Source organism: Kogia breviceps, chromosome 4 (genome assembly GCF_026419965.1).
Source record: "Kogia breviceps isolate mKogBre1 chromosome 4, mKogBre1 haplotype 1, whole genome shotgun sequence".
Taxonomy (NCBI): Eukaryota; Metazoa; Chordata; class Mammalia; order Artiodactyla; family Physeteridae; genus Kogia; species Kogia breviceps.
Window position 1 is genome coordinate 105046543 of NC_081313.1, and position 15837 is coordinate 105062379.

Consider the following 15837-nt stretch of genomic DNA (forward strand, 5'->3'; position numbering starts at 1 on the left):
CTTAATCAAAGGATACAACTTCCCTTGGGAATAAAACCAAAACCTTCAGAGGCCCAAGGAGGAAAGAGTATGGTCAATGTCAAGTGGCTCCAGAAAGTTCATGCTCACTTGGGATTCCCAGCTCAAATCAGCTGTGGTGGGCATGAGGGCACTAATTCGCATTCAGAGTCACAGAAACTATTCAATTGTAAATGAACTGGAATATGTAATTGGACCTGGCCCTTGAAATTTTTGTGGCCCTTTCAAAGCAAAATGGAAAAAAAGAAAAACCATGTCTGTTTTCTGACATTTTCCAAGAAGCTGAAAATATAGTACAAATGAGTCCTTAGTTGTGGGTCATCATCCTTATGAGATTTGTCTCCGATTCCAAGGCTGGAGACTGTTCCTCTGCCTCCCCATTTTTACCTACCCCTAACTTGAGATAGGTCTCAAAGTCTCATTTTGACCATATATTCTTCCAGCCACGTGAGGGAGACAGGAGAGGCTAAATATAACCACATTAAAAACCATCAGCAATGTTGGAAACAGCTTCAAGCTTAACATCAACAGTGAGTATGCAGCAGCAGCTTAAAGACTTGTGTGAACATGCCCAAATGTTTTCTAAGAATATTTTTCAGAAGAGTATATTTATAGATATAATCTTTAATTGCATTATGAATGATAAATGAGAAGGTTAACAAACTATATTTCAGGACTGTTTTATATATTTATTGGCTGCTATCGTTAGCTCTTTCTTTGCGACTGCAGATTATTTCTGCTTACTAGTCTTAGTGGAAAGAGAATTGCTGTACTTTAGTGCTGGGAAAGGATGTTTCAGTTGACAATGAAGGTTGCAGGAAGTCTTGTTTAAGAGTTTATTTTGGTATTTGTCTCATTTTAAAGGCTGTGACTAGGACTTCATATCTGTCTAATAAGCATGCATGTAACATTTTTATGTTTGCTGAGTGCCTTATAGTCCCCCATTAGTCTCCACAGTACCCCTTGAGGGTGGGTCAGTATTACTGCCTACAGTTTACATTTGAGGAAATTTAAGATACTAAGGGATTATGTGATTTGTACAAGGTCACCCAGCATGCAAGCCTAGCTAATAAAAGATGACTTCAAAGCTCTTTCCAAATAAAAGTGCCTTATAAATGTTAGGTAGTATTAATGGGCATGATCCCACGATGAGTAAAGTACACTCCAGGAGTAAAGTGCTCATACATGCTCTATAAAATTAATTCTTTTTAACCTCAGAGCAACTTTTGAAATAGGAATTCCTGAACCTGGCTGTGTATCAGAAACATCATTATAGCTTTAAGAACATGTGAGCACCTGGGCCCCTACCCAAAGTACAGAATCATAATCTGGTAAGTGGGACCCAGATAACGTGTATCTTGAAAGAGCTCCAGGGAGGGGATTCTGATGCTCAGCTGAGGTTGGGAGCCACTACTGTAGATTAGAATAATAACCTCAGTCAAGCAACAATAAGACATCGTGAGGTCAATTTCTGAGAAAAAGTCTGGTGTCTCCCAGGTTCTGCCCACCAGTTCACAACTATTATTAGCAAAAGAACTACCTCCATGAAATAATTAACTGCGGAATACATGTGTGGAATTCCAGGAAATAACACAGAGATGAAAGTTTATTTAAGAACTAACATTGTTTGAATGTTATAATTTACTGGGTAAACTTACCGGGTCCACTCTTGGATTATTATTGGGTCACCCTAATGGTTTTATTCTGAGTACCTTGTATGATAATCAGCATACTAAGAACCTATAGTATCTGCCTTTTCATCCATTTTTCAAACACTTATGTAATACTTGCTATGTGGAGATTGCAGAGTAAAATAATGGTTTTGGTCCACAAGGAGTTTATAATCAAGTGATAGAACAAGACATAGGCAAAAACCCTATAATACTAAGCTGCACATATTAAGTGATAATCAAAGTGTATATGAGGCATTATTCATAATCGCTAAAAAGTTGAAACAAACCAAATGTCTATCAGTTGATAAATGGATAAATAAAATGTGGTATATCTATACAACAAACTATTATTCAACAGTAAAATGGAATGAAGTACTGATACATGGTACAACATGGATGAATTTTGAAAAAATTATGCTAAATGAAAGAAGCCAGTCAGAAAGAACCACATATTGTATGATTCCATTTATATAAAAATGTCCTGAATAGACAAATCTATAGAGATAGAAAATAGAAAATAGATTAGTGGTTGCCTAGGGCTGGGGAGTTGGGCCGGGGGAGGAACCATTAGTGGGTACAGGGTTTCTTTTGGGGGTGATTAAAATGTTTTAAAATTGTGGTGATAGTTGCACAACTCTGTGACTATTCCAAAAGACGATTAAATCATATACTTTAAATGGGTGAGTTGTATGGTATGTGAATCATATCTCAGTTTATATATATATACACACACACACACACACACACACACACACACACACTTTATATGTGTGTGCTATATGAACTTGGTGAAAAGAGTGATTAATTAGTATGTACTGGAAGAAAGTGGTAGAAAATTTCCTGGAGGAAATGTCATTTGAGCTAAGTCAAAAAGGGTGATTTCTGTAAGGAAGGAAGGCATGCTCAAATATGTAGTCAAAGTGATGATGCTTTCATGCAAGGGCAAGTTATCTGGAAAAGGTGAAGCTTAGGAATGGTACAGGAGATGGGGGCTAGGTGCAGAGCTTTTACTGCCATACTAAGTTATGCAGTTTGGTTTTCATTTTTGTAGAGCCATGATAGGTTTGTGAGTAGTTTGATTAGGGCTGTGATTTGGAAGGATAATTGGAGGTGGTGATGAGGTAGATGGGGGATGGGGTGGGAGGGCAGTGAGCAGGGGAGACCATTTAGGAGACTAGGCTAGTGTAGTGTATAGGCAAGAGATGATGGAGCCCTCCACTATGACAGCAGCAGTGAGCACTGAAACAAGGACAGATCTGAGAAAACATTTAAGAAGTAGAATCATAAAATTTTGTGAACTGAGGAGTAGGTGAGAAGGCATAGGATATATACAGCAGGGTATTTTAGACCACAGAAAGGCTGGGTCCTTTTTTGTTATTTAGAATCATAATGTAAAAACTATTGTTGAAATAACAGCAAGCAGCCAAATTATAGCTTTATAACACCTTGTCAACAAGAGTTTGATTACAGAGATTCTTACATTTCTTTTTTTTTTCATCTTTATTGGAGTATAATTGCTTTACAATGTGTGTTAGTTTCTGCTGTATAACAAAGTGAATCAGCTATACGTATACATATATCCCCATATCCCCTCCCTCTTGCGCCTCCCTCCCACCTTCCCTATCCCACCCCTCTAGGTGGACACAAAGCACTGAGCTGATCTCCCTGTGCGATGCAGCTGCTTCCCACTAGCTATGTATTTTACATTTGGTATTGTATATATGTCCATGCCACTCTCTCACTTCATCCCAGCTTACCCTTCCCCCTCCCCATGTCCTCAAGTCCATTCTCTGTGTCTGTCTTTATTCCTGTCCTGCCCCTAGGTTCATCAGAACCATTTTTTTTTTTTAGATTCCATGTGTATGTGTTAGCATACGGTATTTGTTTTTCTCTTTCTGACTTAACTCTGTATGACAGACTCTAGGTCCATCCACCTCACTACAAATAACTGTTTTGTTTCTCTTTATCTGTTGATGGACACTTAGGTTGCTTCCATGTCCTGGCTATTGTAAATAGTGCTGCAGTGAACATTGTGGTACATGACTCTTTTTGAATTATGGTTTTCTCAGTGTATATGCCCAGTAGTGGGATTGCTGGATCATATGGTAGTTCTATTTTTAGTTTTTTAAGGAACCCCCATGCTGTTCTCCATAGTGGCTGTATCAATTTACATTCCCACCAACAGTGCAAGAGGGTTCCCTTTTCTCCACACCTTCTCCAGCATTTATTGTTTGTAGATTTTTTGATGAAGGAATGTATATTGTGAATAAAGGGTGGAATGATTAGAAATGCTATCACCCCATTTTGTGAGCTCTTTGGAATCAGACCTCCACTTGTTGGAGGTGAAGCAGTTATTTATGGCCTGTTGAATGACTAAATATTTACCTCTTGCTCAGATAGCTTCCCTAGAAACACTTCCTTTGGTGTGAGCAACTTGGATTTACTGCCAGGGCAACACCTTCCTTCCAACACCCACGCTGCCTCTTGGCTCGGTCCTCACGGGCAGGTGTTAGTAAGCAGCATTTTGTTTTGCTTCTAATAAGAGCCCAGCCTCTGAAAAGCATAGGCTGAATGTACCACACGTTGTGACTTTCCCTTACAAGTGTTCTTATAGGGAAGATCTGAAACTGTGGGAGTCTTTAGGATCAGGAAGATGAAGACTGCTTTTTCTCATAATCGTGCAGGGCCACACCTATGTTTTCCATCTGAAGGAGGGGCAGCCAGTTCCTGGGCAAGGTCAAAATAGACCAAATCTCCGGCTTCCCTGGTGGCGCAGTGGTTGAGAGTCCGCCTGCCGATGCAGGAGACACGGGTTCGTGCCCCGGTCCGGGAGGATCCCACATGCCACGGAGTGGCTGGGCCTGTGAGCCTGGGCCACTGAGCCTGCGCGTCCGGAGCCTGTGCTCCGCAACGGGAGAGGCCACAACAGTGAGAGGCCCGCGTACGGCAAAAAAAAAAATAGACCAAGTCTCTCTCATTGCATGGCGTTACACTCACTGGGGATCTGTTATGGCCATCTCTGGGGGCTGTGGAAGGTGTTGCCATGACACTGCCTGCTGCTAGACGAGTTTGGGAACAGCATTTACGATAAGTGCCTTACATGAGTTTAAGCAAGTGTGGAACACTGTTTAAAACACCACTTGCTAACATGTGGCTCATATCTGTGCCTGTCGGTGAACAATGACTACAACTAGCTGTGTTTAATCACAGTTGTTAGCAGAGCTAATTACAGCAGTCTTGGGTGGGAGGAATCCTAGAAGATACCTCTAAGGGACTTTTATCACACATTCAAACTTTGGCTTTGTAGGTAAGCAATGGAAACAGGCCCGTTGGGGAACCTTTAAACAACAGTTCTCTGCAACTCTGAACAGGGATCCATCTTCACTCCACAGTTGGTGAGGAATCACGTTCAAAAGAGAACCACCAAAGGGAAAAGGAGGAAAGGGATGCTTAAAGCCAGTAGGGTACATTTTCTGGATTAAATGAGAGCAGAACTGGGAATGAGAGCAGAACTGGGTATTCTTCCTTGGGATGCCTTTTACTCACTGCATGAACTGATGGAGGCCACATCCCCTTTCTGGGCCTCACTGTTCTCATCTCAAAAATAAGGATAACAATCGTGGCCCTATTTATATCCCAGGATTTCTGAAAGGAAAAAGTAAAAAATATATATTTAAAAAATAAAAGTTGGGGGAACATAGAAAATGTGATATAACTCTAGGTAATGTAACTAATATTTCCTATTGCTTGTTCCACATTTTACTTATAAATGATGAAAAGGAACAAGGAAAAGAAGTCTGGGCTGTTGTAGAATCTCAGACTACATTTTCTGATGCCTCTGAGTGATTCTGCGGTTTGTTCTTCTTAAGTCTTCAGATTTGCCTCCCTCTCCCCCAGTGCACTGATTCTGGTGTAAACTCATCTCCAGTTTGAGGGGTGGAGAAGACCTCAGGAATCTAGAGGCAAGGCCCTGCAGTCATCTGGTCTTGAATCTTAATGTCACCTGCTGAAGCCCAAGTCCCAAAGGCTTCCTCTCTCCCCTCACTGAGGCACCCGATTTGGGAGGACGTCAGCTATGAATGAGTCACACAGTCAAACTGGGGCTTCAGGGGATACCTCCAGGATAGAACCAAAAAGAATTTGTAATGTGCTCTGAATGTGTCTCAGTCTGGGTCTCTAACTACAGTCTTGTTCTTGCTGAAAATCACAGCACACTGCTAACCAAGCAAGGCAGGTCTACTTATCTGATGGTGCTGTCAGTGATAGACTAGGATCATATTATGGATTTGGTAGGGAGGAAAAAGATTTATTTCCAAGATTTATCTTTTCCACATATGCAAAACCAGTCAGAGCATTAAAAAATATCAGTGAAAAGTGATCATGTTTTGTGAGCAGGAGGAACCATTCTTGACTTCAGAATAATACAGAAGATTTTTAAGGATCCCAAATTCATGGTTTAAAAAAAAATGATTTGACGATAGGATACCAGCAGGATTATCAGACTCTTAACTGCCCCCTTATGGTGAGGTGCTATCTCCATTTAAATGAACGCCTTACATTGAATGCTTAAATTTCCCCCTTTCTTTTTTTCTCCTCCCTATCATTTAGCTTTTTTCAATGTTCAGCATGAGTAAAAAGTCTAAGTAGGGAATTGCACATAATTGTAGGCTTAGCACCATTAGCAAAGTGATGCTTCTTTCTAAGTATTTGTAATCATCTATTCCAATCTTCCTTCCTCCTCCTGGAAAATTTACATGGATTGATTGTAGTGTCCTTTATTTCTCTTGAAGGCATCCTTTTGACCTCACTTTGTGTACAGGCTATAAAAAATATCAAGAAATGAAATATTGTATTTTCCATGTAGTCACAATATACACAAATAGAAAACACCACTTTAAATGAATAGAGCAAAAGGGGGGGCTAATCTCTAAATTGCGTTTTATCTTTTGAAGTTATTTGGTAAGGTAAAGAGATTTAAAAAAATACTTTTGTAACTCAAAGGTCATGATCACCCTGGATGTATGGCCTGCACCTGCCAGCTAGGAGGTTGTTTTGTGCTATTAGGTGAGAACTCAATGGCATCCTTTGCCCTGTCAACCTTTATTACTGGCTTAGAGAAATGTGACATTGCTAAAAAACTCTAACTTGAAATTGCTTCACAGAGCAGGATCCTTGCCACATTCAGGAATCTTGCTAGTTTGCAAGATGAGAGCTGTCATGCAGAACAAAAGGCTGATACTAGAAGTCAGCAATCACAATGAGAATAAATACCACAAACAAGACATTTCCTAATGTCTTAATCTCCCCCAACCTTAAAAGAGTGATGCTGGCCTTACTTTGAAGATAACTTTACAAAGAAAATGTAGGGACAGGTGGAGTTAATTCCTGAATCTTAGCTCCTCTGGCAGTTCTCCCCAATTTCTAATGCCTCTTTATTACCCAGATTATAAATAGATGCCCATTTTTCTTGTTTTGACATTAAGTTCCTGACAAAGAACATACAATAACACCTTCCTTACCTGGTCAAGGAATAGGTTGTCCCGAGTAAGGGAGTTTGCCAACTGATAGTTAACCTAGTCCCATGATGCAATCGTATGTTTTAACCCAGTTTTGAGGAAAGTGTTTTTTAATGATTTGTTTCTCTCTCTCTCCTGCTTTGGTGGGCAGAGCATGGACTGACCTTGTTGGGAGGACGTGGGATCATTGCTGGGGTTTTGTACAATGCAATGCTGCAGTACGGCCATCAATGTTTCTCGGGGGAGTTGGGTCACACTGGTACATTGTGAGTAGCACAATGAGACCTTAGGCTGAACTTGCCTTTAACTTGTATCCTTTCTACTTCTTCATGTTTCTGAATCATTAAGAAAAGTTCTACTTAATATGCTGTGTACCCTGTTTCTGAGGGTAGAAAACTTTCCATCAAGAATTGTTCAAATATAACATTTTGGCATGAGGAAGGGATGCCTATGTGGATTCTTCTTATTATATGTAATCTATTGGTTGGCACTGCTCCTATGAGTTGTTCTACATCTTTTGTATGATTTTAATATTTCCCCCTTTTTCTGAAGCTCTATGCTCCTCTAGGCTTTAGAATTCAGAAGTACTGTGGCTTTGGTGGTCATTCTTTTTGAACCTGAAAGGGGAGGTAAAATGTGAAACATCAGTGCCTAAATTAAAGACTGGCCAGATGAGGCCATTCTCTGTTGGCTCTACCTCAGTGGTTTGGCATGGGTTTCTGTGTTAGTGGAGAGATATAAGATCTGTGCCAGATGCAGGACTTTGGCTCACAGTATCAAAGTATTCTGGTCTCTGTGGTGAGCAAGAGTCTTGGGCCTGGTGCATGTCTGCAGACTAGAATGTATTGCCATGGTTTACTCTCCAGTGTCAGGGTTGCTCTGGAAGCCCCTGAACTCTGCTGCCCAGTTGCTTAGCTCTTCTAAGATAGGTTGAAGGTTATGGTACTTGCCCATCACTGCTTACCATTTTGGGGATTTGAGCTAATCAGTTAATTAGGTCTTCAGCTATTCTCTGATGCTTTTTCTTAGAGGGTCAATTGAGGTATGTTTGAAAACTTCCTGGAAGATATGTACCCTGCCATCTCTTCTGAACCTCTCACTCATCATCCACATGCAATTTTCTTTATCGACGTCTTCTTCCCTCTCCCCACCAAAATTGTTCTCAATAAGGTCAAGTTACCTGTTGTATTAGTTTCCTATTGCTGCTGAAACAAATTACCACACACTTGGTGGCTTAAAACTACACAAGTTTATTCTGTGACAGTTCTGTTGGCTAGAAATCTGAGAGCTGTTTCACTGGGCTAAAGTCAAGATGTTGGCAGGGCTTGCCCCTTCTGAAACCTCAAGGAAAGAATCTGTTTCTTTGCCTTTTCTAGCTTCTGTAGGCCACTTGCATTCCTTGGCTCAGGGCCCCTTTCATGCCTCACTCCAACCTCTTGCTTCCATTGGCATATTTCCTGCTTCCTCTCTGTAGTCAAATCCCTCTCTTTCTCCCTTTTATAAGCACATTTGTGGTTCATCTAGAACTCATCTGGATAATCCACAATAATTTCCTCATCTCAAGATTCTTAACTTAATTGCATTTGCAAAGTCCCTTTTCCATATTACATTATCAGGTTCCAGGGATTACTGGATACTTGGGAGGGGGGCATTATTCAACCTACCACAGCATTGATTTCCTAATTTTCAAATCCAGTATCTTCTTTTCAGTCCCCATCCTAGCTGGATTGACATTTGATACTATCAATTACTCTGGGAAAAACTCCTCCTCTGACCTCAAGATATAGGTTATTTTATTTTGTTATTCTTGTTGTGCTATTTTTATTGTCTGTCTCTCCCTCTAGAATGCAAGCCCCTGAGTAGAGTCCTAGATTATCTTGTTTCTAAGCTCTATCCCCAGAGCTTAGAATAGTCCCTACTACTATCAAATAATGAAAGACATTGGATGAGCTTTCCCACTCCTAGGTCTATCACCTTTCATTATTATTTTCCTTCAGTGGCCCTTCCTCTTCTCATGCAGTCAAGATTGGTATTCCCTTCAGGACATGGTCTGCTTTTTTCCTCATCTGCCAGGTAAATGCTGCTCCTACCGTATTCTGGGGTCTCTCAAATCTGTACCTCAAGCCCAGACCTCTGATTTGAACTTCCAGCTTTAATCTTTACCTGGATGTCTCACAAGCACAGCCCACCTTTCCCATCTAGATTCAAATACAACCAAAAACTAACCTCACCTTCCTCTTATACTCTCAGCGAATGGGAAGTGCCAAGATTTACTCAATAGCCATAGCAAGAAGACTGGGAGCCATCCCAGACTTCACGCTTTCTCTCTACTCACTCTTCCCCTACCCCCTCCAGTCAGTCATGAAGTTTTGTCAAGCTGACTACTAAATATCTCTTTCTGTCTAACTCCCATTGCCCTGGTTCACATCCTTATCACTCCCATGAGTAGGAGTGATGAACTTACCAAACTCTTGACTTCTCTTGAATATGGTAGAATGACATGCTCTTAAACTTTGGGGATGTGTACCAGAGCTGCTGATCATTGCCAGCCATGCTCTCAGGCTCTGCTGAGTGGGCAGTGACTATGATTTTCATACCACATGAGCTTGGTTGCCATAGCTGATTGGGCCAGAGATGGGTGCCTGATCCAAGGGTGGCTCTTTCTATGGGCTTGATCAGCCAACATATGATTTGGGTGGCTGGTTGTAAAATATAAGTTGAGTAAAAGTCCTCTTTTGGAGTATCAGAATAGAGAAGTTGAGAGACTAGGATTACTGTACTGCTGAACAGAAGAGTCAGCAGGAATGGCGGGCATGAGCAAGCTGGGGTTATAAGAAAGCAGATACTGTTAGTCAGGAAGGGAGCCAGTGAGCAAGATGAGAACAGGAAAAGAAAGAAGCTGAGGCACTGTGAGTAGGGTGCTGCCTCAGTTTCTGTGGTTCTTTTTTAAAAAAATTTACCATTTATATTTAATAGAATTTTAAAAATTCATATTAATCCAATGCTTTATTTTTCAAGTTTTATTGAGATATAGGACTGAATGTTAAAGGTGTACAGCATAATGATTTGACTTACATACATCATGAAATGATTACCACAGTAAGTTTTGTTGAACATCTATCTTCTCATAAAAATACAAAACAAAAGAAAAAGGAAAAAAATATTTTTTTCCTTGTGATGAGAACTCTTAGGATTTACTGCCTTAACAACGTTCATACATAACATACAGCAGTGTTCATTATATTTATTGAGTTGTACATTGCATCCCTTCTGTGGCTCTCTAAGAGTATTTCCTGAGGCCTAGCCCTACTGTGATTCCTATGGTCAGGTTTCTATGAGTCTCTGCATTATTATAAGCAAACAAACAAAATAACCCTCATCTGAGTGAACCCCTGCTTCCTTCAGTAAATTGGCCAAAGAGTTATGTGTTCCGGTAAGCCCTTACGATGTTATGATAAGACATCTGGAAGAAAGCAGCACTGTAATCAAGAGCAGCAATATGCAGTCCCAAACTCAATGTTAATTCCACTTCTTTTTAAAGCATTAGCTTAGGAAAAAAAGAGGTTATATCACTATTTCCTTTGGGACTGGGAGAATATTATGAGCTTCTTGTGTCAAAATCAGTCTTTATTTAAAAACAAATCAATCCCTAAACATAATTTTAGAAAGGAAAAGTAATTGCTGCTATAAATATCATAGGAAAATGACTATAATAAGTGATATAACATTGTCTGATGCTTATCAACAGTGGGATAATCAAACCACCTTTTTAGATGACATGTTTCTAGATAGCTTCCTTTCCATTTGCCAGCTGTTGGGACCAGAGGGATTACTGAAAGTCTCCACGATTCTTAGTCACATGACCACATTCCTCTCTCAAATAAGAATAATTAAATTCATTGAAGATCTTTAGGTAAAAAACATTAGGCACATGTAATCAATGCTCTGAATATGGAATACAATTAGGAAGCATTTTTATTTATGTCTCCCACTATCCCTATAAAATGTATTCACTGGGGAGTTTCTCACTCTGTCTAGGATAAAATAAAAACTAGGTAGTGTTAGGACTGTTTTGAGCATTCTTAGGCAACAGAAAGTCCTTGGTCACTCTAAATACTGTTTATTGCATCTATTCCCGTGTTATATAATGTGGAACTTGGTTGAAAATTAAGTCTTACCCTTGTCCCAGTGAGAAGCCACTTGCAGGTGGGCAGCTGTGGAAGGGGAAGGTCTTTCTCTTCTTGCTCCTGGCAGGAGCAAGATCCTTCTGGGGCTGGGGTGGGGCAAGGTGGGAGAAGCATGGAGGAGCAGGAGTGTGGTCCCTTGAGTGATGAAGTTTAAGATGGCCTCCAGCTTTCTGGGCCTGAGAAACATTTAAAGCAGACCACATTTCACAGAGACTTTTGCAGGTTCTTGGGAGATTGCACTCATAGCTGGTGTTGTTTCACTTGCCATTTCCTTGATTCAGGGAAATGCGCTCTCCACTTGAGCAGCTGCCTACTTCCTCAACCCCGAGGAGCCAGTCTTCTTGCTCTGCTTCGCCTCTTCCGAAGCCTGCCTGCAACCAAAGCTCTCCCCAGCCAGCCCTCTCTCCCGCTTGGCACACATCAATCCATGAAGATACACACACACACACACACACACACACACACACACACACACACACACACACTCCCTTTCTTCCCTTCTTCCTTGGACAAACTCAGGGCAGCAGCCTCCCTCCTTCGCTCTGCACCAGAAGTGCTTGCAAGCTCTTCTTTCACATGATTTTCCAGAAGGGAGCTAAACCACCATGTTCTTCCTACCCAGAGACATACATTAGGCTTTCTGATGAGTTCCACTCATGTCCCTTTTTCTTGACATTACATGACCTCAAGCTTTTACTTTGGTGGGAGGTGAGAGCACATTTTTCTCTTAAAAAATCCTCCAAATATCCAATAGTCCTTATGTGATCTAGTATTTCCTTTGGAATGTAGCACCTTGTGTGTCTTGGGGCCTCAGCCAACACTTTAGTTTTAACACCCTGCTAAGTTTGTGGTGGATTTTTGTTTGCTTGTTTGAAATTCTAATGTCAGAAATGTGTTGTTTGGATGAAGTCTGTGTACATCCTACACACCTATGACCACATGGCTATGCTCAAGCAAGAATTGCTCCAAAAAAACAAACCTACAGCATCTCTGGCCAGCCCTGATTTCTGAAGGGAACCAATGGATTCTCTCCTCCTTAGCTCAGCAGACCCTGAAACTCTCTGGTCAACAACCCTAGGACACGGCCCACGTAGCTTTCAAGATGTCTGGAGCAGGAAGAAAGGAACACATGGTGCCAAGATACATGAGAGGATGATCTTGTCTATGGCCCTCTCACCCCTGGTTGTATTGAAGATGTGAATGTCCTGCAGGGCTACTCGGGGGACTTCTGAGCTTAGCATGCTTGAGGACTAGAAAGACTGAGAAAGGCTGGAATCGAGGCCAGATACCTCTGAGGAATCAGGAGACAGAAGGGCTGACTCTGGATGAGGGCAGAAAATAAGGGAGGATACTGCTGCAGGGAAAAAACCACCTTATACCTGAGGTCCTTCACAATGTGAACCCCAATCTTTCTTATCAGTCTCATGTTCTTCACTCCCCTCACCTTCACTCCAGCCACACAAAGCCACCTAACATTTTCTAAATATGCCATTCCCTTCCACACTCTTTTATTTTTCACCTAATTTAAGTCTAATTTTCTATGATGCCTTCCTGCCACTTTCCTCAACTGGCTGCTGTACCATTTTTTACATGTCTCAGCTCCAGCTCTCACAGTACTATGTTGTAGTGTTTTATTAACTTTCCTCTCTCCACTGCCCAAGACAGTGAGTGTCTCTAAGACAAAGACTGTGTCTTATTCATTTTTATACTCCCACCACCTTCCACTGTGCTTCAGTGTTGTAGGGACTACTGTTAGTTTTCTACTGCTGTGTAAAAAATTACCATAAACTTAGCAGCTTGAAATAACACACATTTATTATCTAACAGTGTTTGCAGATCAGATGTCTAGGCGTGGTGTGGCTGGATTCTCTGATCAAATTCTCACTGTGCTGAACCCAAGATGTAAGCCAGGACTGTGATTCTCACCTGGGTTTCATGGTCCTTTTCTAGGATCACTAATTGTTGACAGGATTCATCTCCTTGAAGCTGTAGGACTGATGTCTCCATTTTCCTGCTGGCTGTTGGCCAAGAACTACTCTCAGCTCCTAGAGGTTGCCCACAGTTTCTTGGCTTGTTGGCAGTTCACAACATGGAAGGAAGCATGTTTGCTTCCTTCCAGGCTAGCTGGAGCACATCTCTTTGATTTCATCTTCTGCAACCAGCGAGAGAGGACACTCTGCTTTTTTTTTAAACATCTTTATTGGAGTATAACTGTTTTACAATAGTGTGTTAGTTTTTCCTTTACAACAAAGTGAATCAGTTATACATATACATATGTTCCCATATCTCATCCCTCTTGTGTCACCCTCTCTCCCACCCTCCCTATCCCACCCCTCTAGGTGGTCTCAAAGCACAGAGGTGATCTTCCTGTGCTATGTGGCAGCTTCCCACTAGCTATCTAATTTACATTTGGTAGTGTATATATGTCCCTGCCATTCTCTCACTTCATCACAGCTTACCCTTCCCCCTCCCCATATCCTCAAGTCCATGCTCTAGTAAGTCTGTGTTTTATTCCTGTCCTACCACTAATCTCTTCATGACATTTTTTTTTCTTAGAGTCCATATATATGTGTTAGCATATGGTATTTGTTTTTCTCCTTCTGACTTACTTCACTCTGTATGACAGACTCCAGGTCTATCCACCTCATTACAAATAACTCAGTTTCATTTCTTTTTATGGCTGAGTAATATTCCATTGTATATATGTGCCACATCTTCTTTATCCATTCATCTGTTGATGGACACTTAGGTTGCTTCCATGTCCTGGCTATCGTAAATAGAGCTGCAATGAACATTTTGGTACATGACTCTTTTTGAATTATGGTTTTCTCAGGGTATATGCCCAGTAGTGGGATGGCTGGGTCGTATGGTAGTTCTATTTTTAGTTTTTTAAGGAACTCCCATACTGTTCTCCATAGTGGCTGTATCAATTTACATTCCCACCAGCAGTGCAAGAGGGTTCCCTTTTCTCCACACCCTCTCCAGCATTTATTGTTTCTAGAGTTTTTGATGATGGCCAATATGACCAGTGTGAGATGATATCTCATTGTAGTTTTGATTTGCATTTCTCTAATGATTAATGATGTTGAGCATTCTTTCATGTGTTTGTTGGCAATCTGTATATCTTCTTTGGAGAAATGTCTATTTAGTTCTTCTGCCCATTTTTGGATTGGGTTGTTTGTTTTTTTGTTATTGAGCTGCATGAGTTGCTTATAAATTTTGGAGATTAATCCTTTGTCAGTTGCTTCATTTGCAAATATTTTCTCCCATTCTGAGGGTTGTCTTTTGGTCTTGTTTATGGTATCCTTTGCTGTGCAAAAGCTTTTAAGTTTCATTAGGTCCCATTTGTTTATTTGTGTTTTTATTTCCATTTCTCTAGGAGATGGGTCAAAAAGGATCTTGCTGTGATTTATGTCATAGAGTGTTCTGCCATGTTTTCCTCTAAGAGTTTGATAGTGTCTGGCCTTACATTTAGGTCTTTAGCCCATTTTGAGTTTATTTTTGTGTGTGGTGTTAGGGAGTGTTCTAATTTCATACTTTTACAGGTAGCTGTCCAGTTTTCCCAGAACCACTTATTGAAGAGGCTGTCTTTTCTCCACTGTATATCCTTCCCTCCTTTATCAAAGATAAGGTGACCATATGTGTGTGGGTTTATCTCTGGGCTTTCTATCCTGTTCCATTGATCTATATTTCTGTTTTTGTGCCAGTACCATACTGTCTTGATTACTGTAGCCTTGTAGTATAGTCTGAAGTCAGGTAGCCTGATTCCTCCAGCTCTGTTTTTCGTTCTCAAGATTGCTTTGGCTATTCGGGGTATTTTGTGTTTCCATACAAATTTTGAAATTTTTTGTTCTAGTTCTGTAAAAAATGCCAGTGGTAGTTTGATAGGGATCGCATTGAATCTGTAGATTGCTTTGGGTAGTAGTCATTTTCACAATGTTGATTCTTCCAATCCAAGAACATGGTGTATCTCTCCACCTATTTGTATCATCTTTAATTTCTTTCATCAGTGCCTTATAGTTTTCTGCATACAAATCTTTTGTCTCCTTAGGTAGGTTTATTCCTAGATATTTTATTCTTTTTGTTGCAATGGTAAATGGGAGTGTTTTCTTAATTTCACTCTCAGATTTTTCATCATTAGTGTATAAGAATGCCAGATATTTCTGTGCATTAATTTTGTATCCTGCTACTTTACCAAATTCATTGATTAGTTCTAGTATTTTTCTGGTAGCATCCTTAGTATTCTCTATGTATAGTATCATGTCATCTGCAAACAGTGACAGCTTTACTTCTTCTTTTCCTATTTGGATTCCTTTTATTTCTTTTTTTTCTCTGATTGCTGTGGCTAGAACTTCCAAAACTATGTTGAATAAGAGTGGTGAGGACACTCTGCTTTTAAAGGGCTCACCTGATTAGACCAGGCCCACCTGGATAATCTTCCTT

General features: G+C 40.6%; 1 protein-coding gene across 5 annotated transcripts in view; it reads left to right on the plus strand.

Moving 5' to 3' along the window:
- MEGF10 (multiple EGF like domains 10) overlaps positions 1 to 15837 on the plus strand; it is a 376760-nt gene that overhangs the window by 8121 nt on the left and 352802 nt on the right. For all 5 annotated transcript variants that reach the window (XM_067031512.1, XM_067031510.1, XM_067031511.1 and 2 more), the window contains exon 3: positions 462 to 548. The gene's annotated coding sequence lies outside the window, so the exon portion shown is untranslated. The remainder of the gene's footprint in view (positions 1 to 461; positions 549 to 15837) is intronic.